The 24,012-nt window shown below is 35.7% G+C and overlaps 1 long non-coding RNA gene and 1 pseudogene across 1 annotated transcript in view; both read right to left on the reverse strand.

Annotated features, from left to right (window-relative positions):
• Positions 1-19,552, reverse strand: part of LOC142520090 (uncharacterized) — a 109,606-nt gene extending 90,054 nt beyond the window's left edge. The window contains exon 1 of the long non-coding RNA XR_012813903.1: positions 19,396-19,552. This is a non-coding gene — a long non-coding RNA (uncharacterized LOC142520090). The remainder of the gene's footprint in view (positions 1-19,395) is intronic.
• A 1,175-nt stretch (positions 19,553-20,727) lies between these two features.
• On the reverse strand, positions 20,728-22,962 carry LOC142520826 (putative membrane protein At1g75140; annotated as a pseudogene).
• Between the last annotated feature and the right edge of the window lie 1,050 nt (positions 22,963-24,012).

Genomic DNA, 24,012 nt, shown 5'->3' on the forward strand with positions numbered 1-24,012 from the left:
GTAATACAAATTAACCTTGAAATTTAATATGAAATAAATACTTTTATGATTTATATTTAACTCATCCTAACCCGAGGTCCTCGATTCGTCCTTGTGTTGGACCGAGCGCTTGTCGCTTTACCAAAAGCTATAGCCAGTGGTAATGATGCAACTCAAATTTTTTTAAACCGCACATCAGCTCAAGCACCACGATTCGATCGTTCTACCCAGCATGGAAAATTATTGCACCCAACAATCTCACTCCCAATAATTGCACTCCTTGAAATCAATGAGAATCGAACCCGTGACATTGGCTCTGATACTAATTGTAGGACCGAGCGTTTACCGCTTTACCAAAAGCTATAGCTAGTAGTAATGGTGCAACTCAAATCTTTTTAAACCGCACAGCAGCTCAAGCACCCCGATTCGATCGCTCTACCAAGTAAGGACAATAGTTGCACCTCAAATCAACATGCTTCACATATATACATTATTACTCATTCCCCTTCCTTTTCTTTTTCTATTATTTATTGTGTGCCCATGCTTTATTAATTTCTATTGTAAGGACCGTGTATCGTATTATCGTAAATCCTATGTTGATTATCGATAATTTTTGAAATTTTTATGTGATTATGTATATGAGGTATATCATGACAATGGAAAATGAGGAAATAAGTGTTAATAATGAAATATCGTACCATATATTGATTAATTAACAGAATTGAAGTTGTAAGAGCTCGAGTGGATAAGTCGGACGTCAATACAATACAAGACTAATATTTTGTGTCACGCCCCGTGTTCGAAGCATCGGTGACATCCGGCATTGTTTAGCAATTATATTGAAAACAATAAATCCTCGTATCAAATCAAACCAGTCTTTTTCATAAATAGAATATTGTCTTACAATGACAAAAGAATAAGCTTTTACATCAGAGTTTACAGAAGCTTAATCAAAATAAAAGGAGTACAATTCGCGATTTTTCCAATCTCGAAATCTGATCACCATCCCCAGAACGCTTCTTGCTCTTCTTCATTTACTTGCTTTTCACTTTTATCTGAAATTTGTAAGGGGTGAGTGTTTTGGGGAAACACTCAGCAAGTGGGGGTCGATCGATTCCAAAGATACATATAGAACTTAGTTTTCTTAAAACATCTTTTTAACAAACTTTCAAAATTTAATATTCTTAACTTATCGTGACAAAAGCGAATCGAATAAATGACAGAATTTATCAGATGATTCAAAGCACTTCAGAAACTGATCAAATCAAACGGACACAACACTGTTACTCATCTCATTTTCATGGTCAAATTGTCCCCAATATGTTAGTCCTCTAAGGGGTGAGGCCAGAACATGGTTTTATACCCACCAATGGGGGCCAGAACATAACATGATTTTATACCCACCAATGGGGGCCAGAACAGAACTACAATTCTCGTCCCATTTCAAATTCGAATAGTAAGAGTGCAACAGAATTCAGAAGTAACAGACAGAAATTTTCATATTTTCAGATTTCAGAGTTTTCAGACAGACACAGCGGAACCAAAGATTTCGAAGCATAGAAGAGAACACGTAATCGATCAAAATTTTAAACAGAACATACTAATATTTTCGAAAAAGGGACACACCAACATGCATGTGTCATTATTTATATCAAAGTTTAAAAATACAACAAAATATTTAACAAAAGCCCACTTACCGTAATTTGAAGGTAGGTTCGAACGTTGCAGATTTTGGCACAAAGTTTCCTTCCGAAAATTTGGCAGCACTTCGACGTAAATTTTACAGATGACGTCTTTAATTCAGCAGCACTTCGACACCGGTCTTTAGCACTTGAACCTCACGAGCAGCACTTCCTTCTTGTTGAATTGGCCGAGAGGTTTTATGGTCGGGGAGAGGGAGCCGAATTTTTAAGGCTTTTTGAGTGTGTTCTTCTATCATCTTTGAGGTCCTATTTATAGGAAAATTTTTGGCCTCCTCATCTCCTTCATGGCCGAATTCTTGGCCTCCAAGAATGGAGTTAAATGTGCTTATAAAGATGGTCAAAGGTAATCCAAGCACCAAAGGTCTTTTCCTGCATCATTAATGCGTCCTGGTCTCTCAGCTTCTCCCTTAGCTCCTCAAAGGTCATCTCTTGCATATTAAGTTTGTCCTATCCTTTAGCTCTTCCTTTAGCTCATTCCTTGGTTATCTCAAAGGTGGCTTCTTGCATAATAAATTTGTCCCATTTCTTTGGCTCATCTTCTAGCTCCCTTTTTGGCCTTGTTAGGACAAGCTTGGTTGAGCTTCTTCGAGCTGAAGGATGGAGTCCTTGAGCTGGGGTTTTACTCCTCCCGTGACAATACTTCGATTGATGCGGTTATTCGCAGCTCGGCCTCCTGCTGAGCTAATCCCCGAGCTTTGAAGTTACTTCCTTGAGTTAAATTTGATGAAATCTAAATTCATATTTAAGTTCTATAGTTAAAATGAAAGTTGTTAAGCTTAGTTTGAGTTAAATTTCAAGTTCAAATTTCTTACATGATTTGCTTCGGATCGGAAAAATTATGGGTTCTCACATTTTGGACAGAACATCTGGCGTCCGAGTGGTAGAAGATGACCGCCCGAGCGCCAGTGCACCACAAGGTGAGTAATTGTACAGAACATGTGGCGCCCGAGCGGTAGAAAATGACCGCCCGAGCGCCAGTGTAGCACAAAATTTTGCTCGGACAGAACTTTCCGAGCCCGAGCGGTAGTTTTTGACCGCCCGAGCGCGGTGCAAGTGACACTCGGGGGCAGAACATCTTGCGCTCGGGCGCGAGAATTCTACCGCCCGAGCGCGAAGGCGGTGGAGATAAGAATAAGTCTTCTGTTTCGTTTCTTTCTTCATTACCTTCAGCAACTTCGAGAGGAAAGTTAGAGAAAATCGATTTCTTTCGTCCGAATCGACTTCGAAACGCTGTCCAAACGCGAAACAAATTATATATTCGGAATCTTCGCGTCAAGAGCTTCCTTTTGAGGTAAATTTCTTCTAGTTTCAGCAGCTCTAAATATGAAAGTGTTGGAATAGCATGTATTTGAAGTCGAGATTCCTGTATGTGGTAGAATAACCGACAAGAAACTCATATTCGAAGTCGGAATTGAATTATGCTATGATTTGAATTTGATATGAATTTTTGAAGTTTCAAAAGATATTTGAAACTTATATTGATGAATTTGAATGATGTTATTGATGTAGATAAATTATTATACTGATATCTTCAAGCTACATCGATTGGAACGAAGAATTGAGGTATGTTGCGACCGGGTAACATACGACAGGTATCTGTATTATATGATATATGTTTGATTGATTTGATTGAGAATATATGTCTATATGTCTTATGTGATGATTTAATGTGGCATATATGACATTGTGATTTGAATATCGATATATAAAATAAATGTTTTGTTAACACACATCGTTTGATGCATACATCGATACAAGACATGCACGTTGAGCTATGATCCTTGGATACCCTGATATGATTTGATTGGATTCTGGGGTTTGTGAACACAATGCTATGTTTGGTATTACATGACCCTTAAAACATAGACATTTGTGGCCACGACGATTGATTGAGATTTGGGATTTGATGGCGCTTTGTCGACGCTATCATACGAGTATCCCTGATTGAGGTCGGTGTGCCAGCTCGAGCATTGATTTGATAGCGATTCGTTTGATTCTGACATGTGCTCAGTGGATGGGCATTTGACCTGATACCTCCACGACATACATGCATTGCATACCATATATCATTGTTTAGATACTTGTGGTATATATGATGGTTGTTTCATACGGAGCTTTGCTCACCCCCAGGGGGGGCTGTTGTTGTTTTGTGTGTGGACAATGACAGGTACTCCAGGATATCAGGAGGCCGGAGAGGGTACTTCTGGAGGGAGTCACAGTTTGAGTTGAGGTTTTATGTTTTGTTCCCAGTATATATATATGTATCTATATATCGGGGCATGTCCCGAGGATATGCGTTGTTTGACTGTATTTGGATTTGATTATGTGTGGGCGAGTTTTATGATATGAGATGAAATATTATTTTTAATATTCAAACAAAATGTTTTGGGCTCATCGTAAAGAAAATTTAAACTCGTTTTCCGCTGTAATTAATTAACCCTAATCAGATTGTGTTGTAATAACGATTAGGAGTTAAGGGCCCCACATTGAGTGGTATTAGAGCATAGATGGGAATGCTTGATTGAGTCTTGTGTACACTGGAATAGGCACAAATGAATTGTGCGTATGTGTTTGATTTATTTGTATTACTTGCTCCTACTTGATTTAGTTTGAGTAAGTTATTGATGAGACTGATGATATGAGATGATGATGATGTGAAATTGATATTGATTTGTGATATTCATCCCTTGATTTGTAGATGGATCACACAAATGAAACTGCAAGTAGCAGTACTAAGAGGATAGTTGAGCAATTTGAAGGATTGTCCATGGATATAGTGATGGCTTGATTCCAGGATCTGAAACCACCGAGGTTCTTTGGCATTGAGAGTGCAGAAAGAGCAGAGGCTTGGTTAAAGGATATCGAGTATTTGTTTAATATTGTTGAATATTCCAAGGCTCGGAGACTGAAACTTGCTCTCTATCAGTTGAAAGACCGAGCAAAATGTTGGTGGGAAGCCGCTGAGATTGGATTGAAAGAAGCCGGGATTGAAGTCACATGGGATGTCTTAAAGGCCCAGTTTTTGGAGCAGTATTCCCCTCCTTTCTATTATACTGCCCAAGAGAATGAATCCAATAGTCTACAGCAAGGAACGATGACCGTTGCAGAGTATGCTTCGAAGTTTTCTACTCTGTTGAAGTATGCACTTCACGTAGCTGGGAATGCAAAAGCAAAATATAACAGGTTTGTGAATGGATTGCATCCTGTTTTATATACTTTTGTTGTTTCTGGTTTGCCTACCAGCTACGCAAAGGCAGTTGAACGAGCTAAGGCAGCCGAGGCTGGACTCAGGCGAGGAGGTCCACAGTATACTCCTCCACCACCAGTGACAGCTCAGCAACCTACATTGCGCCCAAGAGGTAAAAAGTTCAAGAAGACTGGTACTGTTTCTTCGTCTTCTTCGAGTTCGAGTGGATCCCGGAGAGAGAGTCCTGTGATTGCTCCTTATTGTAGTCATTGTGGGGGTAAACATACTATCGAGCAGTGTCGAGGTATGTTTGGTACTTGTTATCAGTCTGGGCAGGAAGGCCATTTCTCTCGAGTATGTCCGAACAGGGGTACGACTTCTTCTCAACCCCAGCCAGGATTTAGAGGTGGCCCCAACATGATGAGACCTGCTGTTCCTGTTCAATCTTTTCAGCAGTCGAGTGTCCCACGATATCGAGGACCAGGTGGTCAGACTGCTCAAGTTCCTCCTCAAGTAAGAGTGTATGCTGTGACGGAGGATCAGGCGAAGGAAGCTCCTGGTGGTGTGATTGCATGTATTTGCATGCTTTGCGATTATCCTGCACGTATTTTATTTGATACAGGAGCATCTCATTCATTCATATCTCATGCATTTGTTGCATCTCACGGTATTGAGTGTAACCCATTGTATGATACATTATCAATAGCCACGCCAGCAGGAAAGATTATTTTGTCTGAGCAAGTTGTGCATAATTGTGTATTGATATATGAGGATAATGTGATATTCTTGAATTTGATTGTCCTTCCAATGCACGACTTTGATTGTATTGTTGGCATTGATATCTTGACAACAAATCGAGCACTGTTGATTGTTTTCATGGAGTGGCTCGATTTCGACCGATTGATGGACCCAAGTGGAATTTTTATGGCATGGGTTCTCAAGCCAAAATTCCATTGGTATCCTCTTTGGAAATGTCTCAACTTTTGACTAGCGGAGATGAGGGTTATCTTATCTACGCTATTGATGTCTCTAAGAAGGAGCCTTCTTTATCTGAGATTCTTGTTGCGAAAGAGTTTCCAGATGTATTTCCCGATGAGATTCCTGATTTTCCTCCTCATCGATAAGTTGAGTTTAGTATTGATCTTGTGCCGGGGATTGCTTCCATATCTAAAGCTCTCTATCGCATGGCACCATTGGAATTGAAAGAATTGAAAGAACAATTACAAGATCTTCTCGATAAGGGATATATTCGACCGAGTGTATCACCTTGGGGAGCTCCAGTTTTATTTGTTCGAAAGAAAGATGGTACTATGCGAATGTGTATCGATTATAGGCAATTAAATCGGGTTACTGTGAAAAATAAGTTCCCACTTTCTCGTATTGATGACTTATTTGATCAGCTTCAGGGTACTTCTGTATACTCTAAGATTGATCTTCGTTTTGGTTATCATCAAGTACGAGTTCGAGATGAAGATGTTCCCAAAACTGCTTTTCGTACTAGGTATGGCCACTACGAGTTCTTGGTTATGTCTTTCGGTCTCACAAATGCTCCTGCTGTATTTATGGATCTAATGAATCGTGTCTTTCGAGATTTTCTTGACCGATTCGTTATTGTTTTTATCGATGATATTCTTGTATATTCGAAATCGAAAAAGGAGCATGATGAACACTTGAGACTGGTACTTCAAACTCTTCGTACTAGTCATTTATATGCTAAATTGTCCAAATGTGAATTTTGGATGGAAAAAGTGATATTTTTGGGCCACGTCATTTCGAGACATGGCATATCTGTTGATCCTGCGAAGGTCGAAGCTGTATTGAATTGACCCAGACCTACGAATGTTCCTGAGATCCATAGCTTCATGAGTTTAGCTGGATATTATCGTCGTTTTATTGAAGGATTTTCAAAAATAGCTAAACCTATTACTCAACTGACACAGAAGAATCAATGATTCATTTGGCCAGATGAATGTGAAACTAGTTTTCTTGAATTGAAGACGAGATTGACCACAGCACCTGTGCTTACTATTCCCTCAGGTACCGGAGGATTTGTTGTGTGCAATGATGCATCTGGTAAAGGTTTGGGCTGTGTTCTGATGCAACATGGCAAAGTGATTGCTTATGCGTCTCGTCAATTGAAATCTCATGAAATACGTTATCCTGTTCATGGTTTTGAATTGGCCGCCATTGTGTTTGCTTTGAGGATCTGGCGCCATTATTTGTACGGAGAAAAGTTTGTTATTTATTCAGATCATAAGAGTCTGAAATATCTCTTTTCTCAATCTGATTTGAATATGAGGCAACCCAGGTGGATGGATCTCCTGAAGGATTTTGATTGTGAGATTCAATATCACCCTGGATCGGTGAATGTTACTACGGATGCCCTTAGTCAGAAAGTTCATGATTCTGTTTTAGCATCTGTTTGTGTCGCCAAAGTACACGAGGATATATGTACTTCTGGTTGGACTTTTCACTCGAATTGGAATTCTGTCACTGTCTCAGCATTGAAAATTGAGCCGAACTTGATATCGAAAATACGAAAGGTCCAACGAAGCGATGCTCAGATCCAAAAGTCGAAAGAACTTGTATCTGCAGGACATCAGTCTGGATTTCAGATTTTTTCTGATGGTTCTTTACGACTTAATGGTCAGCTGGTAGTTCCTGATGATTCTGATTTGAAATCTGCCCTTCTTCATGAAGCACATTGTAGCAAATACAGTATTCGCCCTGTAGGTCGAAAGATGTATTTGAAATTAAAACCTCAATTCTGGTGGAGACGTATGAAGAAGGACATTGCTGAATTTATTTCGAAATGTCTTGTCTGCCAGCAAGTGAAAGCCGAGAGAATGAAACCTGGAGGATTACTCCATAGTCTTGAAATCCCAAAGTGGAATTGGGAACATATTGCTATGGATTTTGTGACTCATTTATCTCGTTCGCCCAAGGGCTGTGATGCTATTTGGGTTATTATTGATCGGCTTTCGAAGTCTGCACATTTTATTCCGTATGAACGGACTTATCCTTATAATAGAATGACCCGTTTATACATCGAAAATATTGTGAGACTACACGGTGTTCCAATCTCAATTGTATCTGATCGTGATCCCAGGTTTGCTTCTAAATTCTGGGGTAGTTTCCAAGAAGCTATGGGTACGAGTTTGGCTATGAGTACTGCTTATCATCCTCAAACTGATGGCCAGACTGAGCGTACAATTCAAACGTTAGAGGATATGTTACGTGCTATTGTGATGGATTTCAGAATGGGATGGCAAGATGCCTTACCATTGGTTGAATTTTCTTATAATAAAAGCTTTCAAACGAGTATTGGTATGGCACCGTTTGAAGTCCTACACTGGAGACGATGTAGGTCACCGTTATTCTGGGATGAAATTGGTGAAAGACAAATGACTGGACCTGAAATGATACAGGAAATGAATGATAAGGTTCAGTTGATTCGACAGCGGATGAAAGCTGCCCAGGATCGTCAAACGAGTAATACGAATAAATGAAGACAACCCTTAGAATTCCAGAAAGGTGACAGAGTGTTTTTGAAAATATCTCCCTTTAGAGGCACTGTTCGATTTGGAATGCGAGGAAAACTATCTCCTCGTTATGTTGGTCCATACGAGATTCTGGATCGAGTTGGGGATCTTGCTTATCGATTGGCATTGCCACCAGCTTTATCTGCTATTCATGATGTATTTCATGTTTTTATGTCGAGAAAGTATGAATCAGATCCATCACATGTACTTGCACCTGATGAGGTTGAACTTGATCATTCTCTTTCCTATGTTGAACAACCTGTTCGCATTATGGATCGAAAGGAAAAGATATTGCTTAATAAATCGATTCCTTTAGTTCGAGTACAATGGACACGACATGGTGTGGAATAGTCGACGTGGGAATTGGAGAGCAAGATGCGAGATTTATATCCGCATTTGTTTGATTTTCTTCCATCTGTTCCATTGTATTCAATGTATACTGATCCGTTTACTGATTTTAGTTTTGATATGTACTATAACTGGTGACATATATATGTTTGCCAATGTTATGTATATAGAGATGTTTGAGATTTCGAGGACGAAATCTTTTAAGTGAGGGAGAAATGTAAGGACCGTGTATCGTATTATCGTAAATCCTATGTTGATTATCGATAATTTATGAAATTGTTATGTGATTATGTATATGAGGTATATCATGACAATGGAAAATGAGGAAATAAATGTTAATAATTAAATATCGTACCAGATATTGATTAATTAACAGAATTGAAGTTGTAAGAGCTCGAGTGGAGAAGTCGGACGTCAATACAATACAAGACTAATATTTTGCACAAAACATCTGGCGCCCGAGCGGTAGAAGATGACCGTCCGAGCGCCAGTGCACCACAAGGTGAGTAATTGTACATAACATGTGGCGCCCGAGCGGTAGAAAATGACCGCCCGAGCGCCAGTGTAGCACAAAATTTTGCTCGAACAAAACTTTCCGCGCCCGAGCGGTAGTTTTTGACCGCCCGAGCGCGGTGTAAGTGACACTCAGGGGCATAACATCTCGCGCTCGGGCGCGAGAATTCTACCACCCGAGCGCGAAGGCGGTGGAGATAAGAATAAGTCTTCTGTTTCGTTTCTTTCTTCATTACCTTCAGCAACTTCGAGAGGAAAGTTAGAGAAAATTGATTTCTTTCGTCCGAATCGACTTCGAAACGCTGTCCAAACGCGAAACAAATTATATATTCGGAATCTTCGCGTCGAGAGCTTCCTTTTGAGGTAAATTTCTTCTAGTTTCAGCAGTTCTAAATATTAAAGTGCTGGAATAACATGTATTTGAAGTCGAGATTCCTGTATGTGGTAGAATAACCGACAAGAAACTCATATTCGAAGTCGGAATTGAATTATGCTATGATTTGAATTTGATATGAATTTTTTAAGTTTCAAAAGATGTTTGAAACTTATATTATTGATTTTGAATTATGATATTGATTGAAATGAATATGTTATTGATGTAGATAGATTATTATACTGATATCTTCAAGCTACATCGATTGGAATGAAGAATTGAGGTATGTTGCGACCGGGTAACATACGACAGGTATCTGTATTATATGATATATGTTTGATTGATTTGATTGAGAATATGTGTCTATATACCTTATGTGATGATTTAATGTGGCATATATGACATTGTGATTTGAATATCGATGTATAAAATAAATGTTTTGTTAACACACATCGTTTGATGCATACATCAATACATGACATGCACGTTGAGCTATGATCCTTGGATACCCTGATATGATTTGATTGGATTCTGGGGTTTGTGAACACAATGCTATGTTTGGTATACATGACCCTTAAAACATAGACATTTGTGGCCACGACGATTGATTGAGATTTGGGATTTGATGGCGCTTTGTCGACGCTATCATACGAGTATATCTGATTGAGGCCGGTGTGCCAGCTCGAGCATTGATTTGATAGCGATTCGTTTGATTCTGACATGTGCTCAGTGGATGGGCATTTGACCTGATACCTCCACGACATACATGCATTGCATACCATATATCATTGTTTAGATACTTGTGGTATATATGATGGTTGTTCCATACGGAGCTTTGCTCACCCCCAAGGGGCTGTTGTTGTCTTTGTGTGTGGACAATGGCAGGTACTCCAGGATATCAGGAGGCCGGAGAGGGTACTTCTGGAGGGAGTCACAGTTTGAGTTGAGGTTTTATGTTTTGTTCCCAGTATATATATATGTATCTATATACCGGGGCATGTCCCGAGGATATGAGTTGTTTGACTGTATTTGGATTTGATTATGTGTGAGACCCCGAGACTAAAATAGCTTTAATGACATTTTGGTAAATAAGTTGAAAAATATTCAATTTATTTTGATGGCATTTTCGTAAATAGTTGAAAAATAATGAATTAATTTTAAAGAATAAAATATGACATATCTTGGTCATATAAAGTCCAAATGATTTGAGATTTGGATATAACGTAGAAAACTCAAATATACAGAAGTTTCATGTTTTGAGTTTTGGAAAATTTGATCATTTGTCTGGTCCAAAGAGATATATCGATGTTAAAATGATAAATAGTATATATTATATTATACATATATGTTTAATTCAAATAGCTTTTAGACCTTTAACATTAGAAGGACTACCAGAAAGCTTCATAGCAGCTTTAAGAGATGGTAGAAATTTGAATTGGAAACAATCCCTTATGGTAATAATTCAATCTAGTCTGGCTCATGGTCCAGTATATTTTGATGTTTATCCAAATTTATCTTTATCTTTGTCTGATATTAATATATTAGATTCTTTAACATTAAATGTTAAAACTCATGGTTATAATTATACTCCTGGTACAGAAGTTATATGTATCTGTTATCGTATTTATTATAAACCATTATTTACATTGAATCCTATGTGTAAAAGAATAGATAAAAAATTAAATGAAACTATTCTTATAGAAACTAATTTTAATAGATCTAATATTACAACCCGTAGATCTATAAAATGAGAAGAAATTGAATTTCCAGAAAGCTGGATAATTGAACAAGCTGTTCCTAGAAATCCTATAATAAATAGAGATTTACAACAGGTTATACAAAATAATGAAGGATCTGTTCAAATACAGTTTAATAATGAACAAAGAAGATTATTGACATCTTCTATCTATACTAGATCAAGATCTAGTCATTCTTTTATTTCGCCTTTAGATTATTTAGTGGATATTCCTCAAACTTCTAAAGCTTCTACTTCTCAGATAAGAGAAGATGTTGAGTCTCCTGTACAAGATACAGTAGATGAATTAATTATTAATCAGAATAATATTGTGCATAAAAGTAACTTTCAAAAAGTTAGAGAAACTGATACCGTTTCAGAAATGAATTTTAGTATTTAATGGATAGTAAATCTAAAATTGATTTTACTAAAGGATCTCTTGCTAGAGCAAGGATCAATGCAGAATTTTATTTACCCAAATGGGAATCTTTCAGAAATTGGTATTTTAAAAGTTTTTCTGAAGAAGAATTTGAGTATATTGTTTCGGAATTTTATACATATTGTGAAACCAGAATAAATTAATTCATTTTGTTCCTTGGTTTTTTAAAACATTTATTATAGATTATATTTCTATTCTTGAAAGAAATTATAAACTTTCTTCTGGACAGATTCAAAAATCTGTTTATCCTCCTCAACAATCTTTTATTATAGAAAAGAATAATAAAATTTTAAATTTTACTGCTTTTTCTAAATTATTTGAAAATGATATATTACAAGAAAAGATTGATAGGAAAACTTTTCAGATTAATTCTTTAAAAGAAGAAGTTAATATATTAACTATAGATGATAAATTACAAAATCCTAAATTACTGGAAAAAATTAAACTTATTTAGAATAAGTTTTCATTAGAAATATGTAATGATCTTCCTAATGCTTTTTGGAATAGAAAGAAGCATATTATATCTCTTCCATATGAAGAGAATTTTGATGAAAAAAATATTCCTACCAAGGCTCGTCCTTGTCAAATGAATTCTGAATATTTAGAATTATGTAAGAATGAAATTCATTCTTTATTAGAAAAAGGTTTGATAAACCCTTCTCAATCTCCTTGGTCATGTACTGCTTTTTATGTTAATAAACATTCTGAACAGGAAAGAGGTGTTCCAAGATTAGTCATAAATTATAAACCTCTTAATAAGGTTTTAAAATGGATTAGACATCCTATTCCTAATAAAAAAGATTTATTAGATAGACTTGTAAATGCTATCATATTTTCAAAATTTGATTTAAAATCAGGATTTTGGCAGATTCAGGTAAAAGAATCTGATAGATATAAAACTGTTTTTAATGTTCCAATAGGACATTATGAATGGACAGTAATGTCATTTGGCCTTAAAAATGCCCCTTCTGAATTTCAACAAATTATGAATGATATTTTTTATAATTACAGCAATTTTATAATTGTTTATATTGATGATATCTTAGTATTTTCTAATGATATTGAAATACATTTTAAACATTTAAATATGTTTAAAAATATTGTTATTCAAAATGGACTTGTTATCTCAAAATCTAAAATGATTTTATTTCAAACCAATATTAGATTTCTTGGTCATATGATTGAGAAAGGAAAAATAATTCCTATACAGAGAAGTATAGAATTTGGTTCAAAATTTCCTGATATTATAACTGATAAAACTCAGTTACAGAGATTTTTAGGAAGTTTAAATTATATTTCTCCCTATATTAAAAATCTTACTAAAGATTCTGCTATCTTATATGATAGGTTAAAGAAAAATCCTTTACCTTGGTCTGAAAGACATACAATAGCTGTTAAAAATATTAAGGAAAAGGTTAAAAATCTTCCTTGTCTTATGCTTGCTAATCCCCAATGGGATAAAATAGTTGAAACTGATGCCTCAGATATAGGTTTTAGAGCAATCTTAAAACAGAAAGATCCCCAAAATAAACAAGAATATCTTATTAGATTTTATTCTGGGAAATGGAATAATGCCCAGAAAAATTACTCCACAGTAGCAAAAGAAATTTTAGCTATTGTCAGATGTATTTTGAAATTTTAAGATGATTTATATAATCAAAAGTTTATTATAAAAACTGACTGTAAATCTGCAAAATTTATGTTTAATAAAGATTTTAAACATGATGTTTCTAAACAAATATTTGCAAGATGGCAGGCTCATTTAGCTTCTTTTGATTTTGAAATCATTTATAAAAAAGGTGAAGATAATCACTTACCAGATTTCTTAACTCGAGAATATTTATCCTAATGTTTTTATCTACAGATATGTATTCCCGAGGAGGAAGAGGAGAGTCCTCTTATAGAGGGCGAGGTGGTAGGGAAAAACCCTCTAATATCATTGCACAGCATGGTAAACAGAGGCTTATAGCCCAGAACTTATCCAGTTCATCAGCCAGTAATACTGAGCAAAATAATGAGTTATACAATGAATTTCAAGAATTCTTGAAACAAAAGCAGAGAAGTAATACAGATTCTCAATCTTCAGCATCATATGCTAATATTATCAAAGAGGATGATAATGATTCAGCTCTATATACAGAGACAAAACATCGAGAATTGATTCTTGTTATAGAAGAAAGAGATACCCAATGGGAAAAAACTCCATGGACTATAATGGAAAGATATTAAAACAATACATCATATGTATATGGTTCTTATAAGCAAAGAGGATTTTATGAAAATCTTCTGATATCTACAAAAAGTGTTGACATAACTCACTTTTTCAGTAATACTCAGCAGAAAGGAAGTTATAACTTTTCAAAGTTTATCATCAAGAAGATCATATCTATTGAAGAATGGGGTATATCTCCATTAGTTGAAAAAGAATTTTATTCTGAAAATCATAAAATGAGTTTTAAATTCAATTTTTGGGATTATATTGAAAGTTTTAATAAAACCTTGTTTTATGAAAATGAAAAAAGAAAACATACTTGGTTTTTAAAAATTTGTGAAAATATTTTTCACTATCCAGTTCCAAATTGGTTTTTAATGTGGTGGAAGATATTTGGTCCATCCGCAAAGATTTTGCCAGAGATTTTTATAAAACCCATGAATACTTGGTTAAATGTTTCTCCAAGTATTAAAAAATCATTTTCTGAACATTGGATTGATGGAAAGACTCTATGTCTATTTTTCATGGAATTTGGAATCCCATGGATCTGGAGATGGCAGCCAGAATTCGGTTACACTGATGAAGGCATCCCTTGCATATGGAGAGTTAGTTCCACAAAATTTTGGGACAAATTATTAAGAGATGATCCAGAAACTGGAAAACCATATGGTTATGAAACTCTTCATCAAATGGAAGAAAAAATTTCTTTATATCAGAAAGAAATTAATAATCAACAAGAAAAGGAAAAAGCCTCTATGAGTCCTTTCAAGATTCTTACTCAGAAATATTCTGAAATATATTCAAAAGAAAAAATGATCGAGATCTATATTGAAGAAATGAAAAAAGATCTCCTCCAGAATATTGGAGGTGCTGATTCAAAATCAGATAAATCTATGGCGTCCGAATCTAGTGAAAATCAATTTATTCATCTTATGAAGATGCAGGATGCTCAAGACCCTGAGGATGATATTCCTCAATTTTCTCAGATAGATGACATTTTTGAGAATTTGAAAAATTCTTTAAAAGACAATATTAAAGATGATTAAAATCGTCAGAAAAAGAATTTGCAGCTGGTGCAGTTGGTGGAATATCACATCATGACATATCGGGTGGAATATCATATCACTGTAGACTTTTGACTACTATTTGCATTAATAATGCATTGTATTATTTACTTTAATAAAGTATTGTACTGTTTTTATTTTAGATGGAATCCGGGGTTTCATGTCCGGCTCTTCTATCTATTTATAGGTTCATTCTGTGTCTTTAGGAGGACACGGTTGAGTTTACTCCCCTCTCATTTCTCTCTTGTAAAAACCCTTCTGAATTATATCAATAAAAGTTTGAAGTTCTGGTAACAAATTTGTAAGTTCTTACTATTTTTATTTTCTGCTTTTATTTACTGTTTTAAATTTTTATATTTCATTAGTTGAGCCTGTATGACAGGCTAAAACATTCGTGCTAAATTATTACCTTACTATGACATGATCTATATTTATTGTTCTTGAGATCAGATTGAGATAATAAAAGATCTATTTAAATTTTTGGAATTTAATGTAATATAAGAGTCTTTGGTTAGAACATAAGGTAAAAAGATGAACCAGGAAATGGTAAACACAAGGTTCGAGTTTAACCAGGAAAAATAAATTCATGTTGTAGCCCTTTAGCCTGCTTAGCCGAGAGATGGCGTTTAAGGCGTTAATGGGTGATTTTTATGAATTTATGATTCTGAGGTGGACCTCGGTAAAATCCTCTGTTGTTTAATTTCTTTGGTATATCTTTTATAAATCCTTTTATATTTTGTAAAAGTTCCAAATATGAATCTTATATTCATTATTATTTTGAGATTTAAATTTTTCATTTTCTTAGCTCAATCAGAGTTGAATATGGTATATAGGCTGGAAACCAATAACCTCCATGTGTGCGAAAGCCACTAAGAAAAAATTTGGTAAAACAAAACCACGTATCAGATTCCTCATTCTGATCCCAAGTCTCAGATTATATTATATTATTAATATAATATAATATATTATTAATATAATATTAAAATTTAATAATATAATATAATATAATATTAAAATTAAAAAAAATAAAATAAAATTTTGATATATATGAAACTTACGTTCATTCTCCAGACAGCAGAAGAAAAGTGAGAGGTGAGAGAATAGGGTTTTCGATTTTTCTTTTCGATTTTGCGACTTATTGGTTTATCCAATCGACGAATCGACTTCAGTTCTGGGATCGTTGATACGAGGTCTTCGATTTGAGGTATAAATTTTATAGTTTTGGTGATGTTTGAAATTCGTCAATTTTTGGAATAAATCCGATAAATTGTTAATCATACTGGAATTGAAGATTGTTGAATATTGTATGATTTTAACGAAGAAGAGATGATTATAGTGATGTTATTTTGAATTATTCTCAATTTATTATAATTAGAGAATTTTAATCATTTGATTGAGATTGAAGAATTATTTGTCAGTTATTATTAATTCTGATAAATATATGTGGTAGAATAACCGACGATAAACCAAGTTTTGAAGTCGGAATTGAATTATGCTATGATTTGAATTTGATATGAATTTTTGAAGTTTCAAAAGATATTTGAAACTTATATTGATGAATTTGAATGATGTTATTGATGTAGATAAATTATTATACTGATATCTTCAAGCTAGATTGGAACGAAGAATTGAGGTATGTTGCGACCGGGTAACATACGACATGTATCTGTATTATATGATATATGTTGGATTGATTTGATTGATTGGAATGAGAATACATGTCTATATGCCTTATTTGTTGAGTTTATGTGGCATACATGACATTGTGATTTGAATATCGATGTATAAAATAAATATTTGGTTAACACACATCGTTTGATGCATACATCGATACATGACATGCACGTTAAGCTATGATCCTTGGATACCCTGATATGATTTGATTGGATTCTGGGGTTTGTGAACACAATGCTATGTTTGGTATTACATGACCCTTAAAGACATAGACAGTTGTGGCCCCGATGATTGGATATGAGATTTGGGATTTGATGGCGCTTTGTCGACGCTATCATACGAGTATCCCTTATTGAGGCCGGTGTGCCAGCTCGAGCATTGATTTGATAGCGATTCGTTTGATTCTGACATGTGCTCAGTGGATGGGCATTTGACCTGATACCTCCACGACATACATGCATTACATACCATACATCATTGTTTAGATACGTGTGGTATATATGATGGTTGTTCCCTACGGAGCTTTGCTCACCCCCAAGGGGGGGCTGTTGTTGTCTTTGTGTGTGGGCAATGGCAGGTACTCCAGGATATCAGGAGACCGGAGAGGGTAATTCTGGAGGGAGCCACAGTTTGGGCTGAGGTTTTATGTTTATGTTTTGTTCCCAGTATATATATGTATCTATATACCGGGGCATGTCCCGAGGATATGAGTTGTTTGTATATGATTGGTTTTGATTATGTGTGGGCGAGTTTATGATGTGAGATAAAATACTATTTTTAGTATTTAAATTATAGAAGAAATATTTCGGACTCATTGTAAAGAAATTTTAAACTCGTTTTCCGCTGTAATTAGTTAACCCTAATCAGATTGCATTGTAATAACGATTAGGAGCTAAGGGCACCACATTATGTGTGGGCGAGATTTATGATGTGAGATGAAATATTATTTTTAATATTCAAAAAATGTTTTGGGCTCATCGTAAAGAAACTTTAAACTCGTTTTTGCTGTAATTAATTAACCCTAATCAGATTGTGTTGTAATAACGATTAGGAGTTAAGGGCCTTACATCTATAAAATTGGATATTCTATTGTCCTTTTATAATATTTAATATAATGTTTACGTGCATGAATTGGTTACAATTGAGGACAGTTACCCAACATGGAACGATTAATATATTGTTATTTTTCTATAAGAGTTCATACCATCTTTTCTTTCAATGATATCGTATACACTTTCGAGAAAGGTCCAAATAGTTTCGTGTCCTCTACTTTATTATATATATAGAATTTTCTGCTCTTAATTAATATTTAGCATTATTATTTGTGACGGTTCGTGCTCTTAATTAATATTTAATTACCAAATAATAAGGATTAATTGGTGTAAATAGTGAACACGAGTTTAAAACGTTCATTTGTACCTACAAAAATTTCGGCATAACCTTTCCGTAAGTAGGATATCCCAGAAATTTCAAAACACAACAACATCAAATTCACAATCAACCAAACAAATATCCTACAGCCGCACTGGCTAGGACTAGACACAACATACTACAAATAAAATCCAAAACAACATAAAAACATCACCATACAGTTACACATGACATATCCTTGGCAAATGTGCCAAATCAGTATAATATATAGATATCTAAGAACTCTGACACAAACCAACTCCACTACTGGGTATCACTCGCTGACGCTCCACCAGACGCGTCAAATCCCATGGAATGACCTGCTATAGCATAAAAAACAACTACAACATAAAAGAAATAGGGGTCGGACCCCAGTACGAGAAACCACTAAAATTACGACGTATATAAAAGACATGTAATAATACCAAATAAATGCAATGATATGCGATGTATGAATGATAACAATGGAATAACGGATATCAAATGAAGTTCAAATGCATAGCATTATCAACAGTAACTGTGGCCACCCGTGCCAGGAATGCAACATCAAATCGTCGCTCGTCCATGCACGTAGCATTGGAAATGCGAGTAGCTAAGTCGCTCGTCCCTAGCTGTCATATGGGAATGTGGCTAATCCTAACCCACTCGTCCCTCTGATGACTCAATATATCTCAACAGAATTAACATAAATCGCCGTTAAAGGAGTCAAGACTCAATATGTTATGCTAATACAATTTATACATAAATGCAACAGAATAACATTCAAGATACATAATAGCAAATAACATCCACTAAACATTCTTAAACACCAATATAAGCGTTATAATGATATATGTTTGAGCGTACCTCAACTACAACTTATAATATCACAGTAATTCTTAAGGAATTTCTGATGAACTCGTCCAACGATATAACCAACAATATAAATCCACAATATACTTCAATATACTACGTTCCACCTGACTAAAACAATTTAAATCGGCTCGGTTAAAATTCAAATTCCGGGAAGCCTATAAAACCTGAAATTTCAAGCTTAATATCTCGAGAATCAAGGCTTCAACGCACAATAGTGATCTCGCAGAGGTGGTTCACTGGAAATGACGTCGGAATTATTTCTCACGGTCAGAAAACAAGCTGGATAACAGGGAAAAGCTTAATACTTCACTTATATAAACTAATCCACCAAGAATAACAAAGAATCGAAGCCAAAACCTACCTAAAATCGTATCAAAGCTCACACGCACAGTTGTTGGAAAACAAGCCAATCGAGCTCAATAACTTCCGATTCAGTGCAAGAAAGAGTCTAATATACTGGAGGAAGAAGATTGCTAAGCTGCTGCACTATTAATCCAGTCGTTGGCGGCGTTGCACGATTGCTGAACGCTATACACAAAATAGGTTGAATAAATATTAATTGAAAATGGATTGGGCCTATATACTTAGGCCAGTCTCCTGTTTTTTTTAAGAACATGATTTATTACTTCCATCGTCAATTTGAGTACTTTTGTAATTGAATATTATTATTATACAAATGAAACATATAAATTATTTTATACATACATTCCAAATTTCTAAGTTATACAATTTATAGCTATGATAGAATTTATTTGTTTTTGGCCATATGCAATCGATAATCAATCATACTAAGTTTTTTTTTTTTTTTTTAGCAAAAAAAGAAGAAGTAAGATAACTCAGAACCAGACTAGAGATATTATTAAATATTTTAACGACATTAATAGAATAATGATGAAAAAAATAATTAGTAATTTGACAGATGTTGAACCTCATATTTTTTGTTTTCAAATGAGATGATTAGTCGATCATTTAATACAAAGAAAAACCGGGAATAGATCTCCCGATATAACATAAGACTCGCCACTCATTATTTAATATTCTTCTAATTCACAAGTGGACGTATTGGCATTCATGGGAAGAAAATTCAAATTACTTTCTTTTTAGATATTCTTCTATACATGCATACGGAAGTATTTTCCTAACAAATTATAAATCTTTTATTTAATAAAAAACTATAAATGAAGTATTTTTCTCACCAACTAATAATATTCATCATTCACACAATAATGAATGAAACATTCATGAATATCATCATCTTGTCAAGGAGCTACATTGTGGTTGATCTGAAGCCAAGAGAGCATTATAATTTCACATTCCTAAATTTGCAAGAAACAAGCCAGGATGGATTCTAGACGACACTCAGAATCGTTTCAAACACTTCTACGAATCGAAAAATGTTAGCAAGAGGTCAACAAGAGATGTTTGGAAACCAATAAGCATGGTGAATATTATGGCGTCATCAGAGGGAAATCGAAGTCGCGCAACTTCAACATGAATCAAACACGTCGGTTGTAAGTACCACACAAATGGGATATCAAGATTTTAACAGAAGGAACTGCAAAGAAAAATGTTAGCTCCCACTTTGCCCCAGATGGCACTGGTTCAAAGTGGCTAACTCTGTGCAGTGAGATAAGAAACACCATTTGTATGAGAGCCAAATTGAAATTTCCAGTAAAATAAGCCTTTTAACATGTTTGGAAAAAGCAGCGTTAGACATTGCAATTATGTGTTCCCTTAAACAAAATCACATATAGCTCACTTGATCATGCAAATGGCGCAGGAAAATAATGTTATTAGAATATGACGTGGAAAGAAAACAGTCATTTGCTATCATCTGCAACTTGAGTATTTATAAACATGCCGTCCCTTCGCTTCACGGCACCTGTAGCTTCCACAGTGGAACCTCTAAAGTTCAGCTCAGAAGTTGCTCTGTACGGGGCTCGACGGATGCAGGCCTAGAATCTGTATCAGTGCCAGGCCGGTAAGGACCACCTGCTCCACCTTGATACCGCGATGGAGACCCATACCTTCTTGAAGGACCTCTTAAACCACCCCTCTCACATCCATGATTTCAGAATTTCTAGAGGATTCCGCAAAAGACCTGTCACCTGTAGCAGATCCCAATGGAGCTCCATCTGTGACCGGTGTGGAACTGAATGGATCGTTGGGTCCCCAGGAAGTGAGCGCCTCTTTTTTATTGGCAAAAAACTGCCATGCCCCAAACAGGAAAAGAATGAAAACCAAAACCGGGCTAGACCACAAGATGCTATTAAACTCGTTTTGAACACGGAAGATTGGAACGATACATTGCCAAGTATCCATTCCCAGACCAAGTAAACAAGCTTCTCATGGGCGTTGTGATTAGTGGTACTTGCATTCCTTTATCATCATTTGTATTGATCACTTGCTGATGTAAAAAAGATGGTATAATCTCATCAAATACAGCGGAAAACAGCAATCTCAGCCCACCAGCGCGAACATAATGCTGGGATGATACATTGTACACAAAAATCTTCTCCCTATTTGCAATCAACAAATAACCTTGATTGCCTGTAAGGCTACAGACTCGTCAGATCCACTTTTCTTTTTGATCTAACTCGACACTTAAAATTCACGGTATCGCCCAACAACAATGTGTGAATCAATTCTCCATCTGAGGTGATCCCATATACCTTGGACCTGTCTGTGGCATCAACAACACGTAACTCTTCACACACAGGAATTGTTCATCCCTTCACACTCGGATTCCTTTAGTCTCATTGTCCTCAAATCCAACGACCCTGCCCCAGTCTCAGTAAGAAACAATAGTCCTTTGCTTCATGATACAACTGGTCGCCTACTTGGAGTAGCGGTCCAGAAAACCATCCCACTCTCTTTAAACACGGTAATTTTCCCACCACTATCTGTCGACAAAATGTACCTATTTCTCCCAAAATGATGCATCTCCAATATATAATCCGTAAGCCCCCTCCCTCTGGCATCATGACTCTCCAACTCTCTCCACCGAAGAAACTCAATTCTCACATTGCAATACCTCCAAACACGATGAATCACAATGACCCCATTCTCATGCCCTGTAACAATCATGCTATCATTCTTGCTAAACAGACAAGTAAGACACCATAGCAGACAAGGCGATGATTCCTCCAACTCCGAGTGTGTGTCAACACTGCACCGACACATCTCCACTCCGCAAAAAACACCTAAACCTTACCCTTATCATCCCCGACCGCAAAATACTTACTCATACCCTCAAAATCCTATAAGGCAACACGTTAACACAAGTTGGGCTAGAACCCAACTTCACAGCAGAAAACAAACTGAAACTTCTCGGACCAAAATTTACTGTACTTCGTCACTGACCCCAACAGATCCCGAGACCCTGCCCCAGCCACGGCCTCAGGCAAAACATCTTCTTACTCTGCAATTTCACAATCTTCTTCAGGTTTTTCAACAACCCTTGTTTCAACATGAGGTAATGATGACAAACGTGAAACCTTTACTCCTTCGGAAGCATCAGGCAACCGAGATTCTAATCTAGAAACAAGCTCCGTCAGGTTTTTCACTAATTCCTCAAGCTTTTTCCAATTGAAGCTGTTGTTCTCTCAGCACAACAGCATCAAGGTCGCTTCCACGATCCAGAAAATCTTTCCTCGATGTATTTAAATCCTCACTCTCCGTTTCGATTACCGAGTATGAATCCGAAGATGGGTCTAACTCTGATGCAATAACTAACCAAGAAAACAGTGGAAAACTAAAAGAAACCGAAAGAAACAAACAAATATTCAGTAAAGTTACTAACTTTCCTTTGCTACGAGAGGTGGCCATTCAATCTGATGCTCAGAAGTCGGCACCGGCTGTGGCGAACTGTGACCGTTACACAAAGCCACTGGAGCTTGAATATTCAGATCTGAAAGTAGGCTTTCGGGGTTCAGTGTAATTTGCGGGGACTTATTGCTGAATTGTTGGGTTTCCTGAGGGCATAATAAAATTTCAGCTCTGATGCCGGAAACAGCGGCGGCTGGGAATTTGGTGCAATAAAATATGGTTTTATTACAGTCAACGGTATTCTAAATCGACCTTGTGAGGACCGAATCTGATCTAGCACGGTCTCGTATCAAGATAGATTACCAATCGAGCCGAACTCGAAGTCGACTATATTCAATATTTTAATTCAAAGTAAAAATTTGTGTGAATAGTCTCACGAGTTATATTTTGTGCGACAGATCTCTTATTTGGGTCATCCATTAAAAAATATTACTTTTTATGTTAAGAGTAGACTTTTTACTGTGAATAATGGTAAGGTTGAACCGTCTCACAATAAAGATTTGTGAGATCGTCTCACAAAACTACTCTTAATTCAATCGGATTAGCTTCTAGAAATATAATATGGATTTGGATCCTATTTGATTTCAAAAGTGAATTTTCAATTATTATGTATTTTTATGTAGAAAAATATAGTAACTAAGTCTTAAAAGGATTTAAAAGTTAATAAGATCTTCACTTTTCTTTTATTAATTGTCACTTATTTTTTAAAATTTAATCAAAGAATATTTTAAATTTTTTAATATTTTGTTAGATAAATAACATTGACATATATTCAAAACATACTAAAAAAAAGAAAAGAGAAAAATGATTTCAATTCCGTCTTAATCCAATCTTAATTTGTGTCATTTCGATCAACGATCGGTTATGGGGTCCTTAGCTCCTAATCGTTATTACAATGCACTTTGATTGGGGTTAACTAATTACAGCGGAAAACGATTTTAAATTTCTTTACAATGAGCCCAAAAATATCTCTTTTATAATTTGAATACTGAAAATAGTATTTAATCTCAAATCATAAAACACGCCCACACGTAATCAAAGCCAATCACATACAACAACTCATATCCTCGGGACATGTCCCGGTATATAGATACATACATATATACTGGAACAAGACATAAACATAAACCTCAGCCCAAGCTGTGGCTCC

The sequence above is a fragment of the Primulina tabacum genome, chromosome 12 (assembly GCF_025594145.1).
Source record: "Primulina tabacum isolate GXHZ01 chromosome 12, ASM2559414v2, whole genome shotgun sequence".
NCBI lineage: Eukaryota > Viridiplantae > Streptophyta > Magnoliopsida > Lamiales > Gesneriaceae > Primulina > Primulina tabacum.